Source organism: Ranitomeya imitator, chromosome 7, assembly GCF_032444005.1.
Source record: "Ranitomeya imitator isolate aRanImi1 chromosome 7, aRanImi1.pri, whole genome shotgun sequence".
In the NCBI taxonomy this organism is placed as follows: domain Eukaryota; kingdom Metazoa; phylum Chordata; class Amphibia; order Anura; family Dendrobatidae; genus Ranitomeya; species Ranitomeya imitator.
This window is the reverse complement of record NC_091288.1, coordinates 205,264,502-205,290,779: the sequence shown is the minus strand read 5'-3', so window position 1 is coordinate 205,290,779 and position 26,278 is coordinate 205,264,502. Positions and strand designations below refer to the sequence as shown.

Sequence of the window (26,278 nt, the reverse complement as noted above, 5' to 3'; positions counted from 1 at the left end):
ATTTTAATTTTACAGTTTTCAAACTTAGAATTTTTGTGCCCTTAAATCAGTAAAATCCGACCCGAATCATGTTCCCTGGAGATTTGCTGATGCTGGGGGCGCTACACAATTATTTCTTAGCGCCGTTAAAGTCCTGGACAACCGCTTTAAAGAGAAGGTGAGGAATCAGAGTATCATGGTGTCACCCCCACACTGTGCACCCCCATCCCGCCCACTGCTGTCACCTTTTTGACTGGCGTTTCCAAGGTGTGTGGAGGATGCCGCAGTTACCTGGCCCCTACTTAGGGGCCAGGTGACTGCCGCAGCCTCCACCGTCACCGGGAGCCTCCACAAGTAATTACTTGTGGAGGCTCCCGGTGACGCTGCTGTCGGGTCACACATGAAGCAGTGTCCCGGCCACATGGATGTTCGCCAAGATAAACGTCTGCACACGGCGGCTCCTGCCTGTGATGCTGCGGAGCCACCATTCTGTAGAGCCCTCCCAACCATGTGGTGTCGCAAATATCAAATTCCGCATTGATTCTGTACAAAAAATTTTCGCGGCATGGGGATGAGATTTCATGTAATCCCATTCACTTTGCTGGCTACTGAATTGGCTGTCGAATTTCCATGCAGACAGGCCACACAGAAATACATTTTTTCCCTCCCTCAAGCAACACCACCCCTATTTTTTTTCAAAGTGTCCGAATTAAAAACTTTCTAAATTATTATTTTTACATTTCAAAACATTTTGATCAGAAAGATCTTGTGTCCTCTGTGTGACCAATCTACACACTGGATATAATCGGCAGTTGGGACTTCCGGCCGCTGCCCCTGAATCTCATAAGGCACCGCGGCAGTATCACTTGCAGGAGCAGTTTGTGTCCGCAAGGCCACGAACTGCGCCTGCGCAAGTTACGGATATATACGTCACCGCTCAATTTTCATAATGAAATCTGAAGTATCCTTCAGATAGGACGGGATATTCTCCACCAGGGGCTTGAGAAGCGAGTCAATATACCTGCCGATGTCCTCCGTAAGCCCACCCACCCCAGAGATTATTGGCCTACCTGGAGGGTTTTGCAGGTTCTTATGTACCTTTGGGAGGAGATACAATGTTGGAATAAGAGGGTCCTTAACCACGAAAACGTCCCGTACCTTTGTAGTTATAACGTCACCACTTATAGCCCTGTACAAGATTCTAATTAGTTACTCCTTGTAAGAAATAAGGGGATTAAGTAAATTTTTTATAGCAAAGAAGGTCCCTAAGCATACGATGAGCCTCGGCTAGATATAGGTTAGAAGGCCAAATCACAATATTCCCGCCCTTGTCTACCGGTTTAATCACTACATCCTTAAGTTGTTTTAGTCTTTTAAGACCTGTTAATTCTGTCCTAGACAGATTGTTACCGAAAGAAGAAGTGGAGATCCTATCAAATTCGTTAGAAACAAGCTTGACAAAGATCTCCACAGTAGGGCATAACAAGGGCGGGAAATTGGTGGACCTAGGACGCAGAGAGAATGGTTACCTACCCAAGGTGGGGTTGGTGTGTTCATATGCCAGCACCTACGGAGTTTGCAAGGCCAATTGCTCTTCAGGTAAAGTGAAAGCCTGCTGAATATCTTCACTATGGTGCCATTTTTTAAAAAGGAGGGACCGTGCAAAGATATGTAGGTCTCTTAAGGTAATAAATGGATCAAATTGCATGCTGGGGGAAAATGTTAAGCCGTTAGAAGGCAGGGAAATCTCATCGGGGCTAAGAACATGCTCATAATAAATGCCCCGGGCCGGATTCAGGGTATGTGGTGGCACTTTTTATAAGTGTTTATTTCAGCGTGTACAGGCATTTGTAACTAAAAAGCCACCTTGTCAGAATGCAGCATTAGTGCTGCACAAGGTGGCTCTTTTAGTTACAAACGCCTGAGGAGGGTGACAGGTTCCCCTTTAAGGGTATCCATTTTCTGTACGTTGGCGGGTCCACGTTTATTATTAGATGGCTTTTGGTCCCACTTGCTCATTCCAGAGTTACCAAAATGAGTTTGCATAGATCGTTGGGAAGTGTCTGATGCTTCCCCAGAAGAGGAAAATGAAGAAACCGAAGGGGATCTGTGATTCCTATTTGTGTTAAAAGGCCGTCTCCACCTATATATTGGTTTGCGTTGGAAGTCAGTGCTGTCACGGAATTTTTTTTTTAGCGTGAATGATTTGAATCTGTGTCTCCCACTCTGCAGAATTTTTATCCATCATGTTGTTAAAAGCTGTAAGACCTTCCGTAGTAGCCAACTTCTTAAAATCAAGGTAAAGACAATCAATTTCAGTTTCCAACAGAGAGACCGATTTATTAAGATCAATGAGCAGTTCCATAAATTGAAATTAATCTTTAGTACAAACATCCTGCCATTTGGAGGAAAAAATATCATCAGTCACAGGAAAGGGAACATTTGGATACGTAACCCTAGTGGAATTAAATGTTTCTTAAATTAGTTCATACCGGGTAGTAACTGATGAAGGTCCGGATGTAGGACCGAAATGTTTGTTATTTTGTGGACATCATTAAATCACCTTACGTTAAGTTCAGTGCTGAGTTTTTGCTATATACTACGGTGTGGGAACCTACTCTGGCACCTGTTTATGGCTGTGCACACGCCAACTTTTTCATTCTCATGTATTTAGAGTAGTGACCCCTTCTGGTCGGATCCGGGAAGATCCGTGATGGTTGAAGGGAAGACAAGGATGACGTGGTGTCCAATGCTTGTCAGTGAGAGTGACGGCGTGTGGACACCGCGTCATCCTTGGCTTCTCTTCAACCAGCACGGATGTTCCCGGATCTGACCAGAAGGGGTTACTACTCTAAATACAGAGAAAAGACCTCCTTTGGACTCACCACAGTTCATCACCCACCATCTTTTCTTACGTTAGTACGTAACTGATGAAGGTCTTCAGGACCGAAACATTTATTTTTGGTACTACGAATAAACAGAAGTTCATCCCATAATCCTAAGTTGAGTGCTGAGTTCTCTTTAGGCATATACATGGTGTGGGAACTTAAGCTACCCGTGCACCTTCTTCAGTAGTGCTCACGCTTTGTCTTTGCACCACTGTTAAATACCTTATCTGGCTTCCTCATCTGCAATCTCCCTCTGAAGTAGTATTTGAGTTTGAGTTCTCCTCTTAAGGTACCGTCACACTGAACAATTCAACAATGATATCGCTAGCGATCCGTGACGTTGCAGCGTCCTGGATAGCGATATCGTTGTGTTTGACACGCAGCAGCGATCTGGATCCTGCTGTGACATCGTTGGTCGGAGCAGAAAGGCCAGAACTTTATTTCGTCGCTGGATCTCCCGCAGACATCGCTGAATCGGCGTGTGTGATGCTGATTCAGCGATGTCTTCACTGGTAACCAGGGTAAACATTGGGTTACTAAGCGCAGGGCCGCACTTAGTAACCCGATGTTTACCCTGGTTACCAGCATAAACGTAAAAAAACAAACACTACATACTTACATTCCTGTGTCTGCCCCCGGCGCACTGCTTCCCTGCACTGTCAGCGCCGGCCGGCCGTAAAGCACAGCGGTGACATCACCGCTTTGCTTTACAGCCAGCCGGCGCTCACAGTCAGTGCAGGGAAGCAGAGCTCCGGGGGACAGACACCGGAATGTAAGTATGTAGTGTTTTTTTTTTTTTTTACGTTTACGCTGGTAACCAGGGTAAACATCGGGTTACTAAGCGCGGCCCTGCGCTTAGTAACCCGATGTTTACCCTGGTTACCAGGGGACTTCGCATAGTTGGTCGCTGGAGAGCTGTCTGTGTGACAGCTCTCCAGCGACCACACAGCGACGCTGCAGCGATCTGGATCGTTGTCTAGATCGCTGCAGCGTCGCTAAATGTGACGGTACCTTTAGACTGCAACTGACTAGCTCTCCTAACTCTGCTAAGTTCAGTGTCTCTGAGTGAAGAAACTCTGTGAGGTCACATGCCCCTCACCCTTGGAGGACAGGAGAAGTCAACATCTTTCCCCACACTGCATTGAGTCATACAGTATTTGTCTTCACACTGGACTAATGTAACACAGTATAGCTGGAGATGTGTCCTTTGCAGTTGGAGGGTGATTACTGGGAGAGGAAGCCAGATAAGGTATTTAGAACTGTCCTAGCCAGTGTCCAGGAGCATTATACTTGCTAAGTCGGAAATAAAAAAAATGACAGTTACTCTTTAAAGAAACTTCTTAGCCTAACTCTTCTGATGCTTTTTGCCAATCATTTTGACATTCTCCACGCAGTGAGAGACTGTGTGGGGCTGCATGCTGCAATTTACCAACAGGCATTACCCAATCTGGTACAGATTTTTTAGAGATGCAGTACCTATGTTCTGCAACTAATGTCCTTTTTGCAGGACGACCGGTTTGCTGCACATGACGACCACCTAAGTATGTATTCCTCCTTGCCACTGCTGTGGGTTGCACAGGAATTCTCCTTGAAGTCCGAAGAGCAGGAGGACCATTTGATTTTCCAAAAGTGTGGAGGGCAGAAACCAGAGAGGCATCTCGCTTCTCCACTGACAAAAAATTCTTATATAATGCATCCACGCCAGGCCCAAAAATATCTTCTCTTTCAGACAATTTTTCTTCCAAAACCTGGAACATGACCTTCAGGTGCCTGCTGCGTTCATTATTCTGATCTGTCCCAGTCCTTGACACAGTTTTCTCTGCACAAGAATCTTCTTCATTGAGGCATAATTCATCTACCATGACAGTGTGGTCATCTTCTTGTGATAGCGCTACTGTAGAAGTAGTTCCTTGCAGTTTATCATGCCAGCCTTCTGGAACTCCTCTGCTTCCGTGCAAGTTATCATACCAGCCTTCTGGAACATCTATGGAATCCGCCAAGATCTTATGCAGTGCAAGCTTAGCACGTGTATCTGTAACTGGGAGAAACTGGGAAGTAGAAATATTGAATTTAGTTGCTGCAGCAAATTGATGTTTGCAGGGAGCCCCATTGGATCCTATCGGACAGAAACATGTGCCTGTCAACATGTTTACAGCATATTCATGGCCAGATGTTGAATTTTTAACACTATATGTGTCATCGGAAATGTGTGTTACAATTAAATTGTCAGTTTGTATTTCTGGAATGAAATAACGTGAGCGACTCACATTTACAGTTCTGTTACTGAGAACACTGATGATCCTCTGTTCAAAATATGTCATGAATCGTGTGGTCAGAAAATCAAATAACTGTACAATATTGAAAGCTTTAACACGCATCAGGACTTTCTCTTTCAGCACCCTTATGTTGGCTTCACTGTAGTTGTTAGTGTCGTGACCCCTTGTTAGCAGTGTCACTCTGTGGCACATTGCCCATTCCCCTGCTCTGTCTCTCATTTTCTCGAAATATTTGTGCACATTCGGATATTTTTGCAATATAGGACTTGACATAACCTCTGTGAAAAGACTTTCGAACTGTTGTTGACTTTGTTCATTTACCAGTTTCTTGAACAAGGTATATATTTCTTGCCTGTCTACTTTCTGTACATGATTGTTAGAATCCCATATGTATCTCCAAAAGGCCTGGAGTACATGGAATTTGCATAGCAGTAACCGTGAGTCTGAAAATCTGTCCTTCAAGCTATTTCTTTCACTGCGGCTGTCATCTGTGATAATTATACCCGGACCATGCTCAATACCGCGACCGTAAAATGCATCCTCAGGTAAAATAGACTGCAGTAGCTTTAGCGCACGGGTGATAATAACTTGTGCTTCAGAATACATTACCAGGATTGCCAGCGGCAATGCACCTGCGACACTAGAAGCAAGGAGGAGAAATATTCGGCTGTTATGTCTGTCCATTGATCCTGATGAATCCATAAATGCAATTTCACATGATGTCTGCTTATGTACACGTTGAATTAATGGTGAACATATGGCTATTATCAGGTCCTTGTCTTCCTCCAATTCCATCTTTGCACATGACTTATTATATCTGTCAATAAATATCTTCAGGCTAGAGATCATTTCCAGTCCATCTGGTGGTCCATACTTTCTTTGAAAAATACTATATCTGTGGTAACACCATTGTATATCTGGGCATTTGGACCTATCTGAAAGTACCAGAAAAGCCTGTTCTCCAAACTGCTCTTGCAAATCAAATTTATAACTTTGTAGAGCTGAAGATGGTGAATGTTCCTTAGCAAAAAGGATTCTAAACGCCTCTTCAACTTCTGGACTTGGTCGCCTGAAGCGTAGAGCGTCAGCTGCATATATAGCATGGTTATGTTCATGATTGATGGAGATGACACATGGATGTGTGGAGAGCAGCTTATCCTTAGTCCTGTAATGCAACACAAATGTTAATGAAATCTAATGATAATAGGTTTCGTTTTTCAGGCAAAAACTGATTTTACTTGCCTTTTCATAGCCATATTTCTCACTGTGATTGACAACGTTGCTCCACAATTTGTGTGTTTTTTATGACATTGTTTTGTTGTTGAACTTTGGAAGTTTGATCTTGTATTGTTGTGGCAGCGGAATTCCTTCTGTAAAAGACAAATACATTTCCATTATCTCAAGAACTATTAAAAATTATTACATGTTCAGTATAATTAATGAAACTAACCCTAAAAACAACTTTATCTGTGTTTTCTTTGAAAGTCTTTGATACTCGTAGATCACTATGTGATAACTGCTGAAATCTCTGCAGCCATTCTTCAGCTTCTTCTTTGGCAAAAATCTTTGTTCTAACCTTTGCATGGAACCAGCCGTCATTCTCACCTTCCTTGAAGGATTCTACGTGATAATCATAGCCGCTTGGTAGAATATCCTGCAAGGTGGTATTGCAGAAGGGAGAAAAAAGGTTAAGTTCTGCAACGGGTATCACATGACCAAGTGACGGCGGCCTGACAGTTACTTGCTGCGGTGTTCATCTCCCTCCTATGTTGCGTACGAGAACTACTCTATACTAACTATATACAGTATTTCACAAAACTGAGTACACCCCTCACATCTTTATAAATGTTATATCTTTTCATGGGACAACACAGAAGAGAACACACTTTGATACAATGTAAAGTAGTCAGTATTCAGCTTCTATAAAGGGGACTTTTGACATTCAATCATCGCTTTTATGATCGCTGCTCAGAGCGATGACTGAATGTGTAAACGGGCAGACGACTCGGCAGCAGGAGCGATGATCGGCTCCTTGCTGCGAGTCATTTGATTTCAATATGCTGAAAAATTGTCGCTAGTTGCACCGATTTTCAAACATGTAAAGGCCCCGCAGCTACTCGTGAGCAGTGAGTGTGGGGGTAGGTCATCCTCTGGGAGCAGCTGCTGCTGCTGCTCGCATAGGGGAGAAAAAGGCCGCCACCTGAGTCTTGTACCTGCTCCAAGTCCGCTCTGCCTGCACCTGGAATAGCTCCAGAGCAGAGCCCACGATGCGCCCGGCATCCACCGGTACTGGGAGCTTCACACGGCGGAGAAAGAAGCCTGCGGCTTTGAGGGGGCATAGCCTAGCGGTGTAAAAACGCCTGCTACCCAGCTCCTGCCAATGGGAGAGGGGTGGCCACACCCTCGACACTCCCATAGATTGTGCAGCAGCGCGAGCTGCACAGTCTTGAGCTGGCCGCCAAAATGAGATTTTAGCAACTATTTTTTTTTATTTTCCCAAGGCTAATAGCAGAAAGAGCACATCAAACGTTGTTGTCCAATTTGTCCTGAGTACACTGATACCCCATATGTGCGATAAAACTACTGTATGTGCGCATGGTAGAGCACAGAAGGGAAGTAGTTTTGGAATGCAGACTTTAGTGGAATGGTCTGCGGGCGTCATGTCGCATTTGGAGAGTCCATGATGTGCCTAAACAGTGGGGAAACCCCCCACAAGTGACCCCATTTTGTAAACTGGACCCCCTAAGGAACTTATCTAGATGTGCCCCCTTTCTTGAACTAATCTACGTGTTCCTGTAAAGTAAATTAGTATTGCATTGAGGTGTGGTACAATTTAAAGTAATCCTTCATACACAGGCCAGGTTTTTCCGGGTCAGGTGTCGCATTGATAAATAGTGTCCTTGCGTCTTCCCCTTTTGTAACACACTTGGCACCTTTTTGCGACTTACCGTTTTTTTTTTCAAGTTTGTGTGACCTCCTCCGGGAAATGCTGACCTGGTACGATACGAGGACCTTCAGTTTCGGAAGTACTGTGGCCAGCTCCTTCCGGAGTGCCAAAAATCAGGGCCTTAACCACTATGTCAATGAACTGAAGGTACAATGTATCAGTGTGGCATGAACATCGTGACAGCAGGAAAGCGTTGAGAATTGCCATTTGTACGATATGCACGGCCAGCTTTTTGTACCACACCTTGGCCTTTCTCAAAGCACTGTACGGTTGGAGTTAATCAGAGAGATCAACGCCCCCCATGTTTTTATGGTACCCCAGTACACAGTTCGGTCTGCAGACCTGTGTAGAGGTACCTGTCAGGACTCTGAACATTTTGATTACTTTTGGTGCATTACTGCCCTTTTCCAAGATGGCGTCTTTGGTCTCATGTATACTGTGTCTTCCTGCTAAATAACTCCACCTAAGCCTTTAGTCTGCGCTAGAGTATTCTGCCTTGCATCCACCTCCTGACCCTGGTGACTTCCTGGCTTTGCACCTGCTCCTGCGTGGAGATCCTGCTACTCTGCTCTGAGTTCCTGCTGCATACATCGATTTCCAGTAATCCTCCTTCTGGCTGCTTGTGTTTGTTTCCATCTGCATTTGCTGGACATGTAAGCTGTTGCTGTTCTGCTTAAACCTGAGACTTTTACCCAGGTCTCCCTGGTTGTGCTAAGATATTATTTGAACTGCCTTATAAGCATATCTATCTGTGTTTTGACTACCAAGGACTTATTCGTGGCAAGTATCCTCAAGTATAAGGGTATGTGCACACGATGCAGATTTAGTGCAGAAAAATCTGCTGCAGTTCTGCACTAAATCTGCATCTCCTGGCAGAATCTGCAGGTGCGTTTTTTATGCGTTTTTGATGCGTTTTTTGAGCACAAATCTGCACAAAAACGCATGAAAAACGCACCTGCAGATTTCTATTATGGAGGGGTGCAGAAACGCTGCAGAACTGCACAAAAGAAGTGACAGGCACTTCTTTGAAATCTGCAGCGTTTCTGCTCAGATTTTTCTGCACCATGTGCACAGCTTTTTTTTTTTCACATTGATTTACATTGTACTGTGATCACAGTGCAGTTCTGCAGCGTTTCTGCTGCAGAAAAATCTGCTGCAGTTCTGCACTAAATCTGCATCGTGTGCACATACCCTAACTGTGCTTCATAGACTTTCTGCGTGATTGCATTTTCCTCTGAAGTTCCCTATAGACTGCTAAGCTGCGTTTAATATTTACACCAAGTGTTGTGGACTTGAGTTTCTCTCCACATAGGTTTGAATCACCGTGTGATAATATAGACTTTACCACTTAGAAAACTGTGTCCTGTAGTTGTCTTGTTCCACGCAAAGAGTCTCCTGAGTTATCCCTTATACTTTTAACAGTACCTCGTACAGTGCTGAGGGCACTGCCATCACTGTGTATGGTGGTCAAGAGAAGGACATCCCTCCTGTCCTTGTACTTGACCACCACAGCAGGCGGTCACTACATTGGGCTCTGCCATCACCCATTCTGAGCATCTGCCCAAGTAGCGTTTTCGCGAGGCCTCTCTGATTTTTCCGGAAAGTTTTTTGCGTTACCTCGCGCAGAGAGGGATTTGTAAAGTGGGACGCTGGTATAACAGATAACAGTGTAGAGGTGATAACCTTTATCCAGCAGTGGGTGCACCAAATCACACACAATTTTCTCACTCACTCCCAGGACAGGACAGGAGGACACTCAGGGGGTTCAATCCTGGTGTCCTTTCCTTCATGAACTCTAAAGCTGTGGGTGTACCCTGAGGTACTCTCACACAGTTTGTACAGTTTGATTCAGTACCTGGCCCTCTTGCTGGGCAGGTACTTACGGAATCCGAGCCTTCACTGAAAATAGACTAAGGACTCATCCACGCAGATGTCCCTGTGGGGCACATACACTTCAGCAAACTTTTTGTTGAAGTGTTCGATGACCGGCAGAACTTTGAACAGATAGTCAAAGTTGGGGTCATCTCGTGGGGACACTGTGCATTAGCAGTATAATGCAGGAATTCGTGGATGGCCTCAAAACGCATCTGGCCCATGACCATTCGGAACACTGGAGCGTTATATAAAATATCAACACTCCTATATTGCCGAATTTCTGCCTTCTTGAGGATCCCCATGTGGAGGACCAGCCCCAAAACTTTATCATTTTAACTGCGTCTACAGGAGACCAGTTAGAATATGATGAACTGGGGTTTTGGTCCAAAACGTGACGAGCATACAAATTAGTTTGCTCCACCATGAGGTTAACAAAATCCTCAGAGAAAAAGACTTTAAAAAAGTCAATTTCTGTGAGGCCGGTGGTGTCAAACTTGATTCCTGATTCTGCCACAAAATCAGGGATCAGTGGATCATTATTTTTTTTTTTTTTTTGGGGGGGGGGCGAGGTCAACACAGGGTCAGCAATGGGGTGCGCTAGTTACTCATCTGGAATGGTGGGCGCTGCCTTATCTTCTGTCCTGGGACGTCTGCGTGGCGGTTCCGCAGGACCCGAGGAGGAAGAGGACAAAGAATCGGAAAAGTAAAGAAATGTGGGATCCTCTCCCTCACTACCAGTGTCGGAGGCAAGGAAAGCATATGCCTCCTCCAAAGAATAGCGCTATTGAGACGAACGGGACATTTTTTTTGTGGATATGGTGCTTGGGTGTACTTTATTTGTAACGATGTGTATGTGTGGTGGGGATAGTGATTGGTGAAACATTTTCTGAAAAGAAAAAGACAAAAGAAAAAAACACTTCAAAATTTTTCAGCTGATGGATGTGCGCACGGGGATGGCGCAAGGGGGGGTTGAAAAACAAAAATGGAAAACAGCTGGCACGAGCTCTAATAAATGAACTGCATCACTTATTAAAGTTTGGCGGCTCCGGGATGTGCGCACGGAGTTGGCGCAAAGGGGGCTGAGGAAAAAAAAACGAGCACGAGTGTTGATCCGTGAACTGTGCCACCAATCAACGCTCGGCGGCTGCAAAATGTGCGCACAGAGGTGGCGCAAAGGGGGGTAAAAAGAGGGGGAAGGGGGGATGAAGAAAGCTTGAACCCTGCCCAACACTTTTAGTTGTAGGGTACTAGATCCTAGACATGTCTTTGTATTTTCCTGATGAAGAGGTCAGCTAGACCTTGAAACGTGTTGAATAAACCACCAGAGTTTTCATTACATTCGAATCTGAATTATTGTGGCAGCACGGACTTAATCCACGAATCATCCTGTACAACGTCTCGGAGAAGGTCACGTGGGTGGCCCGTGGATCTGCAGCAGCTGATACGCACATGCTTTTGCTTTACACCATCAGGTGAGCAGCTCCCTGTTAAAAAACCGCACTTAATCTGAGGATAAGACCCTATATGCGCTTTTTGTCTCCCTAATCTACAAATCGTATAAATGTAATTCTACCACCTGAATAAAGTACAATATGTGACAAAAACAATGTCAGAATTACTTGAATGTGCAAATTCTTTACGGAGTTACTGTATGTTTAAGCGACACACACCAGATTTCCAAAATTTGCCTTGGTCATTAAAGGATTACTTTGGAAGATAGGGGTTAACTAACAGATTTGTGTGGGTCTGCCCATTTACACCCACAACGATCGTCAGCACGGGGGCTCTGGCCCAAGTATTGGCAGCGTGAGCAGCAAGCACTGGGCATGTGCGTCAAGCGATCCATTCAATCCTATGAAAGCGACAAAAGCAAGATGGCCACGGCTCCCATAGGAATCAATGGTGCACTTGCCCCACATACGCACAGTGCATGCCATTCAGGCTGCCAGTACTTGCGCTCGTTCAGAGCCCACGTGCTGGTGATTGGCGAGGGTGTGAGCGGCCACACCCGCACAGATCTGCTAGTTAGCCCCTATTTGAAGGATAGGGGCTAACTTCTATTCTCCAAAGTACTCCTTTGAAGCCAAAACAGGCCTACTCACTAAGGGGTTAAATGCAAATGGAATACATGGGACAATAACGATACTCTGAAAGCACCCTTCATGTGAGGTCTGTACTTCAATATTCTACCCATATAACGTACTAATAGACTACATACCGTATACAGTAATGCTACAGACCTACCAATATACAGGAACTACCTACCTATATATAGTAATACAAGAGCTACCTTACAGTGATACTATATTAACCTTTAACTGCTGCTGGACGCCATTACTGGCTGCTGGCTCCATCTCTATAATAATAAAAAGAAATAAATCTTTCAGTCACATGGCTTCTTGTTTTTCTTGTTTGATAAGAGCGTGCCAAAACACGGAGCTACAGGCGCTACAGTATATAGCGCAGCTACAACACACCCAGTGTATACAGAAGAACCCCAGTATATAGCGCAGGACGGGGATGCTGACATATCACAGGCGCACGAGTCCGTACAGACTGAGCGCACTCCTGAATGCGCGCGTTCCACCATGTAAGGCCGGCGTCACACACAACGTATAAAAAAAAAAAATCGGTTCATTTTTTACGGCTGAAATACGCTGAAACAGTGATCAGTCTTCAATGTGAGGATGCGATTTTTTTCTCCAAAAATTATCCGTGTGTCACCCGTATGGCGAGATTTTTTCGCTGGATTGCAAAATGGACATAGAATGGATCCATGGCCTCAAATATTCTTGAAAATATACATATATCAATGGGACACATATAAATATATATATATATATATATATATATATATACAGTACATATACACATATACTGTGTGTGTGTATATATATATATATATATACACACTAGATGGTGGCCCGATGCAAATTCATCGGGTATTCTAGAGTATGCATGTCCACGTAGTATATTGGCCAGCCACGTAGTAGACAGCACAGAACCACGTAGTATACAGCAGAGGCACGTAGTATATTGCCCAGTCACGTAGTATATTGCCCAGCCACGTAGTATATTGCCCAGCCACGTAGTATATTGCCCAGCCACGTAGTATATTACCCAGCCACGTAGTATATTGCCAAGCCACGTAGTATACAGCACAGAGCCACGTAGGATATTGCCCAGCCACATACAGTGGGGCAAAAAAGTATTTAGTCAGTCAGCAATAGTGCAAGTTCCACCACTTAAAAAGATGAGAGGCGTCTGTAATTTACATCATAGGTAGACCTCAACTATGGGAGACAAACTGAGAAAAAAAAAATCCAGAAAATCACATTTTCTGTTTTTTTAACATTTTATTTGCATATTATGGTGGAAAATAAGTATTTGGTCAGAAACAAAATTTCATCTCAATACTTTGTAATATATCCTTTGTTGGCAATGACAGAGGTCAAACGTTTTCTGTAAGTCTTCACAAGGTTGCCACACACTGTTGTTGGTATGTTGGCCCATTCCTCCATGCAGATCTCCTCTAGAGCAGTGATGTTTTTGGCTTTTCACCTGGCAACACGGACTTTCAACTCCCTCCAAAGGTTTTCTATAGGGTTGAGATCTAGAGACTGGCTAGGCCACTCCAGGACCTTGAAATGCTTCTTACGAAGCCACTCCTTCGTTGCCCTGGCGGTGTGCTTTGGATCATTGTCATGTTGAAAGACCCAGCCACGTTTCATCTTCAATGCCCTTGCTGATGGAAGGAGGTTTGCACTCAAAATCTCACGATACATGGCCCCATTCATTCTTTCATGTACCCGGATCAGTTGTCCTGGCCCCTTTGCAGAGAAACAGCCCCAAAGCATGATGTTTCCACCACCATGCTTTACAGTAGGTATGGTGTTTGATGGATGCAACTCAGTATTCTTTTTCCTCCAAACACGACAAGTTGTGTTTCTACCAAACAGTTCCAGTTTGGTTTCATCAGACCATAGGACATTCTCCCAAAACTCCTCTGGATCATCCAAATGTTCTCTAGCAAACTTCAGACGGGCCCGGACATGTACTGGCTTAAGCAGTGGGACACGTCTGGCACTGCAGGATCTGAGTCCATGGTGGCGTAGTGTGTTACTTATGGTAGGCCTTGTTACATCGGTCCCAGCTCTCTGCAGTTCATTCACTAGGTCCCCCCGCGTGGTTCTGGGATTTTTGCTCACCGTTCTTGTGATCATTCTGACCCCACGGGGTGGGATTTTGCGTGGAGCCCCAGATCGAGGGAGATTATCAGTGGTCTTGTATGTCTTCCATTTTCTAATTATTGCTCCCACTGTTGATTTCTTCACTCCAAGCTGGTTGGCTATTGCAGATTCAGTCTTCCCAGCCTGGTGCAGGGCTACAATTTTGTTTCTGGTGTCCTTTGACAGCTCTTTGGTCTTCACCATAGTGGAGTTTGGAGTCAGACTGTTTGAGGGTGTGCACAGGTGTCTTTTTATACTGATAACAAGTTTAAACAGGTGCCATTACTACAGGTAATGAGTGGAGGAAAGAGGAGACTCTTAAAGAAGAAGTTACAGGTCTGTGAGAGCCAGAAATCTTCATTGTTTGTTTCTGACCAAATACTTATTTTCCACCATAATATGCAAATAAAATGTTAAAAAAACAGACAATGTGATTTTCTGGATTTTTTTTTTCTCAGTTTGTCTCCCATAGTTGAGGTCTACATATGATGTAAATTACAGACGCCTCTCATCTTTTTAAGTGGTGGAACTTGCACTATTGCTGACTGACTAAATACTTTTTTGCCCCACTGTAGTATATTGCCTAGCCATGTAGTATATTGCCCAGCCAAGTAGTATACAGCACAGAGCCACGCACGAAACAGTATACAGCAGAGCCACGTAGTATATTGCCCAGCCACGTAGTATATTGCCCAGCCACATAGTATATTGCCCAGCCACGTAGTATATTGCCCATTCACGTAGTATATTGCCCAGCCACATAGTATATTGGCCAGCCACGTAGTATATTGCCCAGCCACATAATATATTGCCTAGCCACGTAGTATATTGCCCAGCCACGTAGTATACAGCACAGAGCCACGTAGGATATTGCCTAGCCAGGTATGGCACCGGTTAAAAAATAAAAAATACACATACTCACCTTCCGATCCGAGGGCCTCTTGTAATTCTGCCACCTGTGCGAGGTACAGGCGGCAGGTTCCGGATTATCGCTGGCGGCGGCCATCTTCCGGAGGTCGGCCGGGGCTTCAGGAAAATGAAGCCCCAGCCGAGGGCTGGTGTGAGTAGGACCTATGATGACGTTGCGGTCACCTGATCGTGACGTCACGGAAGGTCCTTGCCGCACACCAGCCCTGGGACTGGACCGGAGGCTGGCGCTCGCAATTGGAGCGGTCCGGGGAGCGTGGCGAGGAGCGAGAAAGGCGGCGGAGGGTGAGTATAGCAGGTTTTTTGTTTTTTTTTAATTATTTTTAACATGCATATTTTTACTATTGATGCTGCAGGCAGCATCAATAGTAAATAGTTGGGGGACACACAGGGTTAATAACAGCGGTAACGGAGTCCGTTACACCGCGGGCCGTTACCGCTGCCATTAACCCTGTGTGAGCGAGATTATGGAGCGGGCGCCGGGCAGTGAGTGCAGGGGAGTAGGGGAGGGACTAATCGGACTGTGGCCGTCGCTGATTGGTTGCGGCAGCCATGACAGGCAGCTGCCGAGACCAATCAGCGAACGAATAACCGTGACAGAAGGACAGACGGAAGTGACCCGTAGACCATTATGTATATAGATATATATATATTTTTTAATACAGAGCTAGATAGCTTAAAGTCGGTAATTCAATTGCCGGCTTTTGCTATCTCCTTATCAAACCCGACAGGATATGACACCTGGTTACATACAGTAAACCATTTCACATCCCTTGTTTTTTTTACATATTCCTCTCTAATAATGTTAGAAGTGTCTGTGTGCAAAATTTGGGAGCTCTAAATGTTAAAACAAAGGGTTAAATCACAGAAAAAACTGGCGTGGGCTCCCGCGCAATTTTCTCCACCAGAATGGTAAAGCCAGTGACTGGGGACAGATATTAATAACCTGGAGAGGGTCCGTGGTTATAGGACCTCCTGGCTAAAAACATCTGCCCCCAGTCACCCCAGAAAAGGCACATCTGGAAGATGCGCCTATTCTGGCACTTGGCCACTCTCTTCCCATTCCCGTGTAGCGGTGGGATATGGGGTAATGAAGGGTTAATGCCACCTTGCTATTGTAAGGTGACATTAAGCCAGATTAATAATGGAGAGGCTTCAATTATGACACCTATCCATTATTAATCCAATTGTATGAAATGGTTAATAAAACACACACACAATATGAATAAAGTATTTTAATGAAATAAATACACACATGGGGTTTTAAAATCTTAAAATTTAAAAGCAAAGTACTGCAGGCGCAGGGCCTCTCTGACTTTTCCAGGCACCTGCGCACTGCTGTAATTTACTGTGCCCTCAACAGGGCAGATAAGTACGCCTGCGCAGGAGCCGCGACACAAAGCAAGGAGGAGGACGTCATCGCATGAAGATGGGAGGCGCCGGACCTGATCCTGAGACACCCATCGGAACCGACCGCCCCAGGGTGAGTATAATAAAACTTGTTTTTCTTCTATTTCTGGTTGGAAAGGGGGCTTATCTGCAGCATTATAGAATACTTTATATAAGCCCTGAAAGGCGGTGGCCGCAGCTTACAGGGGCAAACCGACATGACAGGTTCACTTTAACAAGTGGGGTCACTGTGAGATTTCTGCCCTTTGCTATTTCCTGCGGTGCCTTTAATACATTCCCAACCATTGAAGTGCATGTAAGTTACAGGCCAGGAGCCGGTGTACGGAGCGGCTCATGATCAGGGCCTGTCACTAAAAAGATATGCTTCCATCCTCCATTTGGCCATGTATGGAGCCAAATGGAGGATGTCAGTACTGCACCCCACACCACGAGCTGTCAGCCCTGCACCCCACACCACAAAAGCTGTCAGCCCTGCACCCCACACAACGAGCTGTCAGCCCTGCACCCCACACCACAAAAGCTGTCAGCCCTGCACCCCACACCACGAGCTGTCAGCCCTGCACCCCACACCACGAGCTGTCGGACCTGCACCCCACACCACGAGCTGTCGGACCTGCACCCCACACCACGAGCTGTCAGCCCTGCACCCCACACCATAAAAGCTGTCAGCCCTGCACCCCACACCACGAGCTGTCAGCCCTGCACCCCACACCACGAGCTGTCGGCCCTGCACCCCACACCACGAGCTGTCGGCCCTGCACCCCACACCACGAGCTGTCAGCCCTGCACCCCACACCATAAAAGCTGTCAGCCCTGCACCCCACACCACGAGCTGTCAGCCCTGCACCCCACACCACGAGCTGTCAGCCCTGCACCCCACACCATAAAAGCTGTCAGCCCTGCACCCCACACCACAAGCTGTCAGCCCTACACCCCACACCACAAAAGCTGTCAGCCCTGCACCCCACACAATGAGCTGTCAGCCCTGCACCCCACACCACGAGCTGTCAGCCCTGCACCCCACACCACGAGCTGTCAGCCCTGCACCCCACACCACAAAAGCTGTCAGCCCTGCACCCCACACAACGAGCTGTCAGCCCTGCACCCCACACCACGAGCTGTCAGCCCTGCACCCCACACCACGAGCTGTCAGCCCTGCACCCCACACCACGAGCTGTCAGCCCTGCACCCCACACAACGAGCTGTGAGCCCTGCACCCCACACCACGAGCTGTCAGCCCTGCACCCCACACCACGAGCTGTCAGCCCTGCACCCCACACCACAAAAGCTGTCAGCCCTGCACCCCACACCACGAGCTGTCAGCCCTGCACCCCACACCACAAAAGCTGTCAGCCCTGCACCCCACACAACGAGTTGTGAGCCCTGCACCCCACACCACGAGCTGTCAGCCCTGCACCCCACACCACAAAAGCTGTCAGCCCTGCACCCCACACCACGAGCTGTCAGCCCTGCACCCCACACCACAAAAGCTGTCAGCCCTGCACCCCACACCACAAAAGCTGTCAGCCCTGCACCCCACACAACGAGCTGTCAGCCCTGCACCCCACACCACGAGCTGTCAGCCCTGCACCCCACACCACAAAAGCTGTCAGCCCTGCACCCCACACAACGAGCTGTCAGCCCTGCACCCCACACAACGAGCTGTCAGCCCTGCACCCCACACCACGAGCTGTCAGCCCTGCACCCCACACCACAAAAGCTGTCAGCCCTGCACCCCACACAACGAGCTGTGAGCCCTGCACCCCACACCACGAGCTGTCAGCCCTGCACCCCACACCACGAGCTGTCAGCCCTGCACCCCACACCACAAAAGCTGTCAGCCCTGCACCCCACACCACGAGCTGTCAGCCCTGCACCCCACACCACAAAAGCTGTCAGCCCTGCACCCCACACCACGAGCTGTCAGCCCTGCACCCCACACAACGAGCTGTCAGCCCTGCACCCCACACCACGAGCTGTCAGCCCTGCACCCCACACCACAAAAGCTGTCAGCCCTGCACCCCACACCACAAAAGCTGTCAGCCCTGCACCCCACACAACGAGCTGTGAGCCCTGCACCCCACACCACAAAAGCTGTCAGCCCTGCACCCCACACAACGAGCTGTCAGCCCTGCACCCCACACCACGAGCTGTCAGCCCTGCACCCCACACCACAAAAGCTGTCAGCCCTGCACCCCACACCACAAAAGCTGTCAGCCCTGCACCCCACACAACGAGCTGTCAGCCCTGCACCCCACACCACGAGCTGTCAGCCCTGCACCCCACACCACAAAAGCTGTCAGCCCTGCACCCCACACAACGAGCTGTCAGCCCTGCACCCCACACAACGAGCTGTCAGCCCTGCACCCCACACCACGAGCTGTCAGCCCTGCACCCCACACCACAAAAGCTGTCAGCCCTGCACCCCACACAACGAGCTGTCAGCCCTGCACCCCACACCACGAGCTGTCAGCCCTGCACCCCACACCACGAGCTGTCAGCCCTGCACCCCACACCACAAAAGCTGTCAGCCCTGCACCCCACACAACGAGCTGTGAGCCCTGCACCCCACACCACAAAAGCTGTCAGCCCTGCACCCCACACCACGAGCTGTCGGCCCTGCACCCCACACCACGAGCTGTCGGCCCTGCACCCCACACCACGAGCTGTCAGCCCTGCACCCCACACCATAAAAGCTGTCAGCCCTGCACCCCACACCACGAGCTGTCAGCCCTGCACCCCACACCACGAGCTGTCAGCCCTGCACCCCACACCACGAGCTGTCAGCCCTGCACCCCACACCATAAAAGCTGTCAGCCCTGCACCCCACGAGCTGTCAGCCCTGCACCCCACACCACGAGCTGTCAGCCCTGCACCCCACACCATAAAAGCTGTCAGCCCTGCACCCCACACCACAAGCTGTCAGCCCTGCACCCCACACCACGAGCTGTCAGCCCTGCACCCCACACCACAAAAGCTGTCAGCCCTGCACCCCACACCACAAGCTGTCGGCCCTGCACCCCACACCACGAGCTGTCAGCCCTGCACCCCACACCACAAAAGCTGTCAGCCCTGCACCCCACACCACGAGCTGTCAGCCCTGCACCCCACACAACGAGCTGTCAGCCCTGCACCCCACACCACGAGCTGTCAGCCCTGCACCCCACACCACGAGTAATCAGACCTCCATCTCACCTGCTGTGATCGGGAATATGCGCGACAGCGTTGTACGACTGGCGGTTGTGTCCGAAATCCAGGTGATGCTTGGAGATACGAGTCCTCAAAGCTGCCTACAATCAGGAGACATCTGATCACTCACCCAAAAATATCATAGATACATAGAGAAGGAGATGAGAGCTTGTACATGGCATTACCTGACTGTTCAGGTCATCCACAGTCTCCAAAATAGCCAATGTTGCTAATTAAATCAGCAGCTCTGGCAAATCCACACGTTCCAGGAGATGCGGCACCTGGGAATAAAGGCAACAGCTTACTACAGGCAGAATACGGATCCGCTGGGAATAAACGCAACAGATTACTACGGGCAGAATACGGATCCGCTGGGAATAAACGCAACAGCTTACTACAGGCAGAATACGGATCCGCTGGGAATAAAGGCAACAGCTTACTACAGGCAGAATACGGATCCGCTGGGAATAAACGCAACAGATTACTACAGGCAGAATACGGATCCGCTGGGAATAAACGCAACAGATTACTACAGGCAGAATACGGATCCGCTGGGAATAAACGCAACAGATTACTACAGGCAGAATACGGATCCGCTGGGAATAAACGCAACAGATTACTACAGGCAGAATACGGATCCGCTGGGAATAAACGCAACAGATTACTACAGGCAGAATACAGATCCGCTGGGAATAAACGCAACAGTTTACTACAGGCAGAATATGGATCCGCTGGGAATAAAGGCAACAGATTACTACAGGCAGAATACGGATCCGCTGGGAATAAATGCAACAGATTACTACAGGCAGAATACGGATCCGCTGGGAATAAACGCAACAGCTTACTACAGGCAGAATACGGATCCGCTGGGAATAAACGCAACAGATTACTACAGGCAGAATACGGATCCGCTGGGAATAAAGGCAACAGATTACTACAGGCAGAATACGGATCCGCTGGGAATAAACGCAACAGATTACTACAGGCAGAATACGGATGCGCTGGGAATAAACGCAACAGATTACTACAAGCAGAATACAGATCCGCTGGGAATAAACGCAACAGATTATTACAGGCAGAATACGGATCCGCTGGGAATAAAGGCAACAGATTACTACAAGCAGAATACGGATCCGCTGGGAATAAACGCAACAGATTACTACAAGCAGAATACGGATCCACTGGGAATAAACGCAACAGACTACTATAGGCAGAATACAGATCCGCTGGGAATAAACGCAACAGATTACTATAGGCAGAATACGGATCCACTGGGAATAAACGCAACAGATTACTACAGGCAGAATACGGATCCGCTGGGAATAAACGCAACAGCTTACTACAGGCAGAATACGGATCCGCTGGGAATAAACGCAACAGATTACTACAGGCAGAATACGGATCCGCTGGGAATAAAGGCAACAGATTACTACAGGCAGAATACGGATCCGCTGGGAATAAACGCAACAGATTACTACAGGCAGAATACGGATGCGCTGGGAATAAACGCAACAGATTACTACAAGCAGAATACGGATCCGCTGGGAATAAACGCAACAGATTATTACAGGCAGAATACGGATCCGCTGGGAATAAAGGCAACAGATTACTACAAGCAGAATACGGATCCGCTGGGAATAAACGCAACAGATTACTACAAGCAGAATACGGATCCACTGGGAATAAACACAACAGATTATTACAGGCAGAATACGGATCCACTGGGAATAAACACAACAGATTATTACAGGCAGAATACGGATCCGCTGGGAATAAACGCAACAGACTACTATAGGCAGAATACAGATCCGCTGGGAATAAACGCAACAGATTACTATAGGCAGAATACGGATCCACTGGGAATAAACGCAACAGATTACTACAGGCAGAATACGGATCCGCTGGGAATAAACGCAACAGACTACTATAGGCAGAATACAGATCCGCTGGGAATAAACGCAACAGATTACTATAGGCAGAATACGGATCCGCTGGGAATAAAGTCAACAGATTACTATAGGCAGAATACGGATCCGCTGGGAATAAAGGCAACAGATTACTATAGGCAGAATACGGATCCGCTGGGAATAAAGGCAACAGATTACTACAAGCAGAATACGGATCCGCTGGGAATAAACGCAATAGATTACTATAGGCAGAATACGGATCCGCTGGGAATAAACGCAACAGATTACTATAGGCAGAATACGGATCCGCTGGGAATAAACGCAACAGATTACTACAAGCAGAATACGGATCCGCTGGGAATAAACGCAACAGATTACTACAGGCAGAATACGGATCCGCTGGGAATAAACGCAACAGATTACTATAGGCAGAATACGGATCCGCTGGGAATAAACGCAACAGATTACTATAGGCAGACTAGGGATCCGCTGGGAATAAACGCAACAGATTACTACAGGCAGAATACGGATCCACTGGGAATAAAGGCAACAGATTACTATAGGCAGAATACGGATCCGCTGGGAATAAAGGCAACAGATTACTATAGGCAGAATACGGATCCGCTGGGAATAAAGGCAACAGATTACTATAGGCAGAATACGGATCCGCTGGGAATAAACGCAACAGATTACTATAGGCAGACTAGGGATCCGCTGGGAATAAACGCAACAGATTACTACAGGCAGAATACGGATCCACTGGGAATAAAGGCAACAGATTACTACAGGCAGAATACGGATCCACTGGGAATAAAGGCAACAGATTACTATAGGCAGAATACGGATCCGCTGGGAATAAAGGCAACAGATTACTATAGGCAGAATACGGATCCACTGGGAATAAACGCAACAGATTACTATAGGCAGACTAGGGATCCGCTATCCTGAATGCGCGCTTCCTTACATTCGAAATGCGCGCCGAAAGGCATAAATGCGCGCTCCTGAATGCGCGTGGGCACAAATGCGCGCTCCAATTGCGCGCTCCTGAAAGTGCTCCTTCCATATTGCAAGCCTGTCGTCTCAGGAACAGAGCGCGCTCCTAAATGCACCGCCTTCCATGCCCTGATGAACCAATCAGCGCTGCAGCTCACAAAGACCCTGATGAACCAATCAGCGCTGCAGCTCGCAGAGACTGCCACTCCCCTGACACGCCCACAACACATTCAACCTGCGAATTCAATACTCGCCGGACATTCTGCCACAGCACTTCCTGCTATCGGGCTTCACTGACTGGACTGAAAGAGGCCCCGCCCTTTCCGGTGACATCATTCCCTCGAAACATCAACCGTGTATAGCCTCTAAAGAGGAGGTAAGGAGAGAAGGAAGACGAGAGAGAACGGAGGGAAGAAATACTGGAGGTAAGAGACATACAGGACGGAAGAGAGATAGGAGGGGTGATGCTCCTCATCTAATTCACATACCTCCCAACTTTTGAAGCTGGGAAAGAGGGACAAAGCGCGTCGCGGCAAATTTTAGACAACGCCTTTGGCCACACCCATTCACTAGCCACACCCATATTCACGTCCCAACCACACCCATTTAGAACTGCTGATCACACTCTTCATAAAGAATAATTATAAACAAAAAATATGGCCACAGATGATGCTCCATACTGTATAATGACCACACATGATGCTCCATACTGTATAATGACCACACATGATGCTCCATACTGTATAATGACCACACATGATGCTCCATACTGTATAATGACCACACATGATGCTCCATACTGTATAATGACCACACATGATGCTCCATACTGTATAATGACCGCACATGATGCTCCATACTGTATAATGGCCGCACATGATGCTCCATACTGTATAATGGCCGCACATGATGCTCCATACTGTATAATGACCGCACATGATGCTCCATACTGTATAATGGCCGCACATGATGCTCCATACTGTATAATGGCCGCACATGATGCTCCATACTGTATAATGACCGCACATGATGCTCCATACTGTATAATGACCGCACATGATGCTCCATACTGTATAATGACCGCACATGATGCTCCATACTGTATAATGACCGCACATGATGCTCCATACTGTATAATGACCGCACATGATGCTCCATACTGTATAATGACCGCACATGATGCTCCATACTGTATAATGACCGCACATGATGCTCCATACTGTATAATGACCGCACATGATGCTCCATACTGTATAATGACCGCACATGATGCTCCATACTGTATAATGACCGCACATGACGCTCCATACTGTATAATGACCGCACATGACGCTCCATACTGTATAATGACCGCACATGACGCTCCATACTGTATAATGACCGCACATGACGCTCCATACTGTATAATGACCGCACATGACGCTCCATACTGTATAATGACCGCACATGACGCTCCATACTGTATAATGACCGCACATGACGCTCCATACTGTATAATGACCGCACATGACGCTCCATACTGTATAATGACCGCACATGACGCTCCATACTGTATAATGACCGCACATGACGCTCCATACTGTATAATGACCGCACATGACGCTCCATACTGTATAATGACCGCACATGACGCTCCATACTGTATAATGACCGCACATGACGCTCCATACTGTATAATGACCGCACATGACGCTCCATACTGTATAATGACCGCACATGACGCTCCATACTGTATAATGACCGCACATGACGCTCCATACTGTATAATGACCGCACATGACGCTCCATACTGTATAATGACCGCACATGACGCTCCATACTGTATAATGACCGCACATGACGCTCCATACTGTATAATGACCGCACATGACGCTCCATACTGTATAATGACCGCACATGACGCTCCATACTGTATAATGACCGCACATGACGCTCCATACTGTATAATGACCGCACATGACGCTCCATACTGTATAATGACCGCACATGACGCTCCATACTGTATAATGACCGCACATGACGCTCCATACTGTATAATGACCGCACATGACGCTCCATACTGTATAATGACCGCACATGACGCTCCATACTGTATAATGACCGCACATGACGCTCCATACTGTATAATGACCGCACATGACGCTCCATACTGTATAATGACCGCACATGACGCTCCATACTGTATAATGACCGCACATGACGCTCCATACTGTATAATGACCGCACATGACGCTCCATACTGTATAATGACCGCACATGACGCTCCATACTGTATAATGACCGCACATGACGCTCCATACTGTATAATGACCGCACATGACGCTCCATACTGTATAATGACCGCACATGACGCTCCATACTGTATAATGACCGCACATGACGCTCCATACTGTATAATGACCGCACATGACGCTCCATACTGTATAATGACCGCACATGACGCTCCATACTGTATAATGACCGCACATGACGCTCCATACTGTATAATGACCGCACATGACGCTCCATACTGTATAATGACCGCACATGACGCTCCATACTGTATAATGACCGCACATGACGCTCCATACTGTATAATGACCGCACATGACGCTCCATACTGTATAATGACCGCACATGACGCTCCATACTGTATAATGACCGCACATGACGCTCCATACTGTATAATGACCGCACATGACGCTCCATACTGTATAATGACCGCACATGACGCTCCATACTGTATAATGACCGCACATGACGCTCCATACTGTATAATGACCGCACATGACGCTCCATACTGTATAATGACCGCACATGACGCTCCATACTGTATAATGACCGCACATGACGCTCCATACTGTATAATGACCGCACATGACGCTCCATACTGTATAATGACCGCACATGACGCTCCATACTGTATAATGACCGCACATGACGCTCCATACTGTATAATGACCGCACATGACGCTCCATACTGTATAATGACCGCACATGACGCTCCATACTGTATAATGACCGCACATGACGCTCCATACTGTATAATGACCGCACATGACGCTCCATACTGTATAATGACCGCACATGACGCTCCATACTGTATAATGACCGCACATGACGCTCCATACTGTATAATGACCGCACATGACGCTCCATACTGTATAATGACCGCACATGACGCTCCATACTGTATAATGACCGCACATGACGCTCCATACTGTATAATGACCGCACATGACGCTCCATACTGTATAATGACCGCACATGACGCTCCATACTGTATAATGACCGCACATGACGCTCCATACTGTATAATGACCGCACATGACGCTCCATACTGTATAATGACCGCACATGACGCTCCATACTGTATAATGACCGCACATGACGCTCCATACTGTATAATGACCGCACATGACGCTCCATACTGTATAATGACCGCACATGACGCTCCATACTGTATAATGACCGCACATGACGCTCCATACTGTATATTGACCGCACATAGCTACTCCTACACACGCGGCTGCGCTCTGTACACCTCGTACACATTCAGCTCCGCTCCGTACACCTCGTACACACACACACGGCTCCTCTCCATACATCTCGTACACACGGCACTACTCCGTACACCTCGTACACACACCGCTCCGCTCCATACACATTGCACACGCTG

The 26,278-nt window shown here is 47.4% G+C and overlaps 1 protein-coding gene across 2 annotated transcripts in view; it reads left to right on the top strand.

Moving 5' to 3' along the window:
• The window catches only part of LOC138645308 (zinc finger protein 665-like), a 171,669-nt gene that overhangs the window by 52,179 nt on the left and 93,212 nt on the right, over nucleotides 1–26,278 (top strand). Inside the window, exon 1 of one of the 2 annotated variants that reach the window (XM_069734504.1) lies at nucleotides 22,920–23,045. The exons of the other annotated variant lie outside the window; for it this stretch is intronic. The gene's annotated coding sequence lies outside the window, so the exon portion shown is untranslated. Of the gene's footprint in view, nucleotides 1–22,919; nucleotides 23,046–26,278 lie in introns of those variants that run through there. 2 annotated transcript variants of the gene reach the window in all.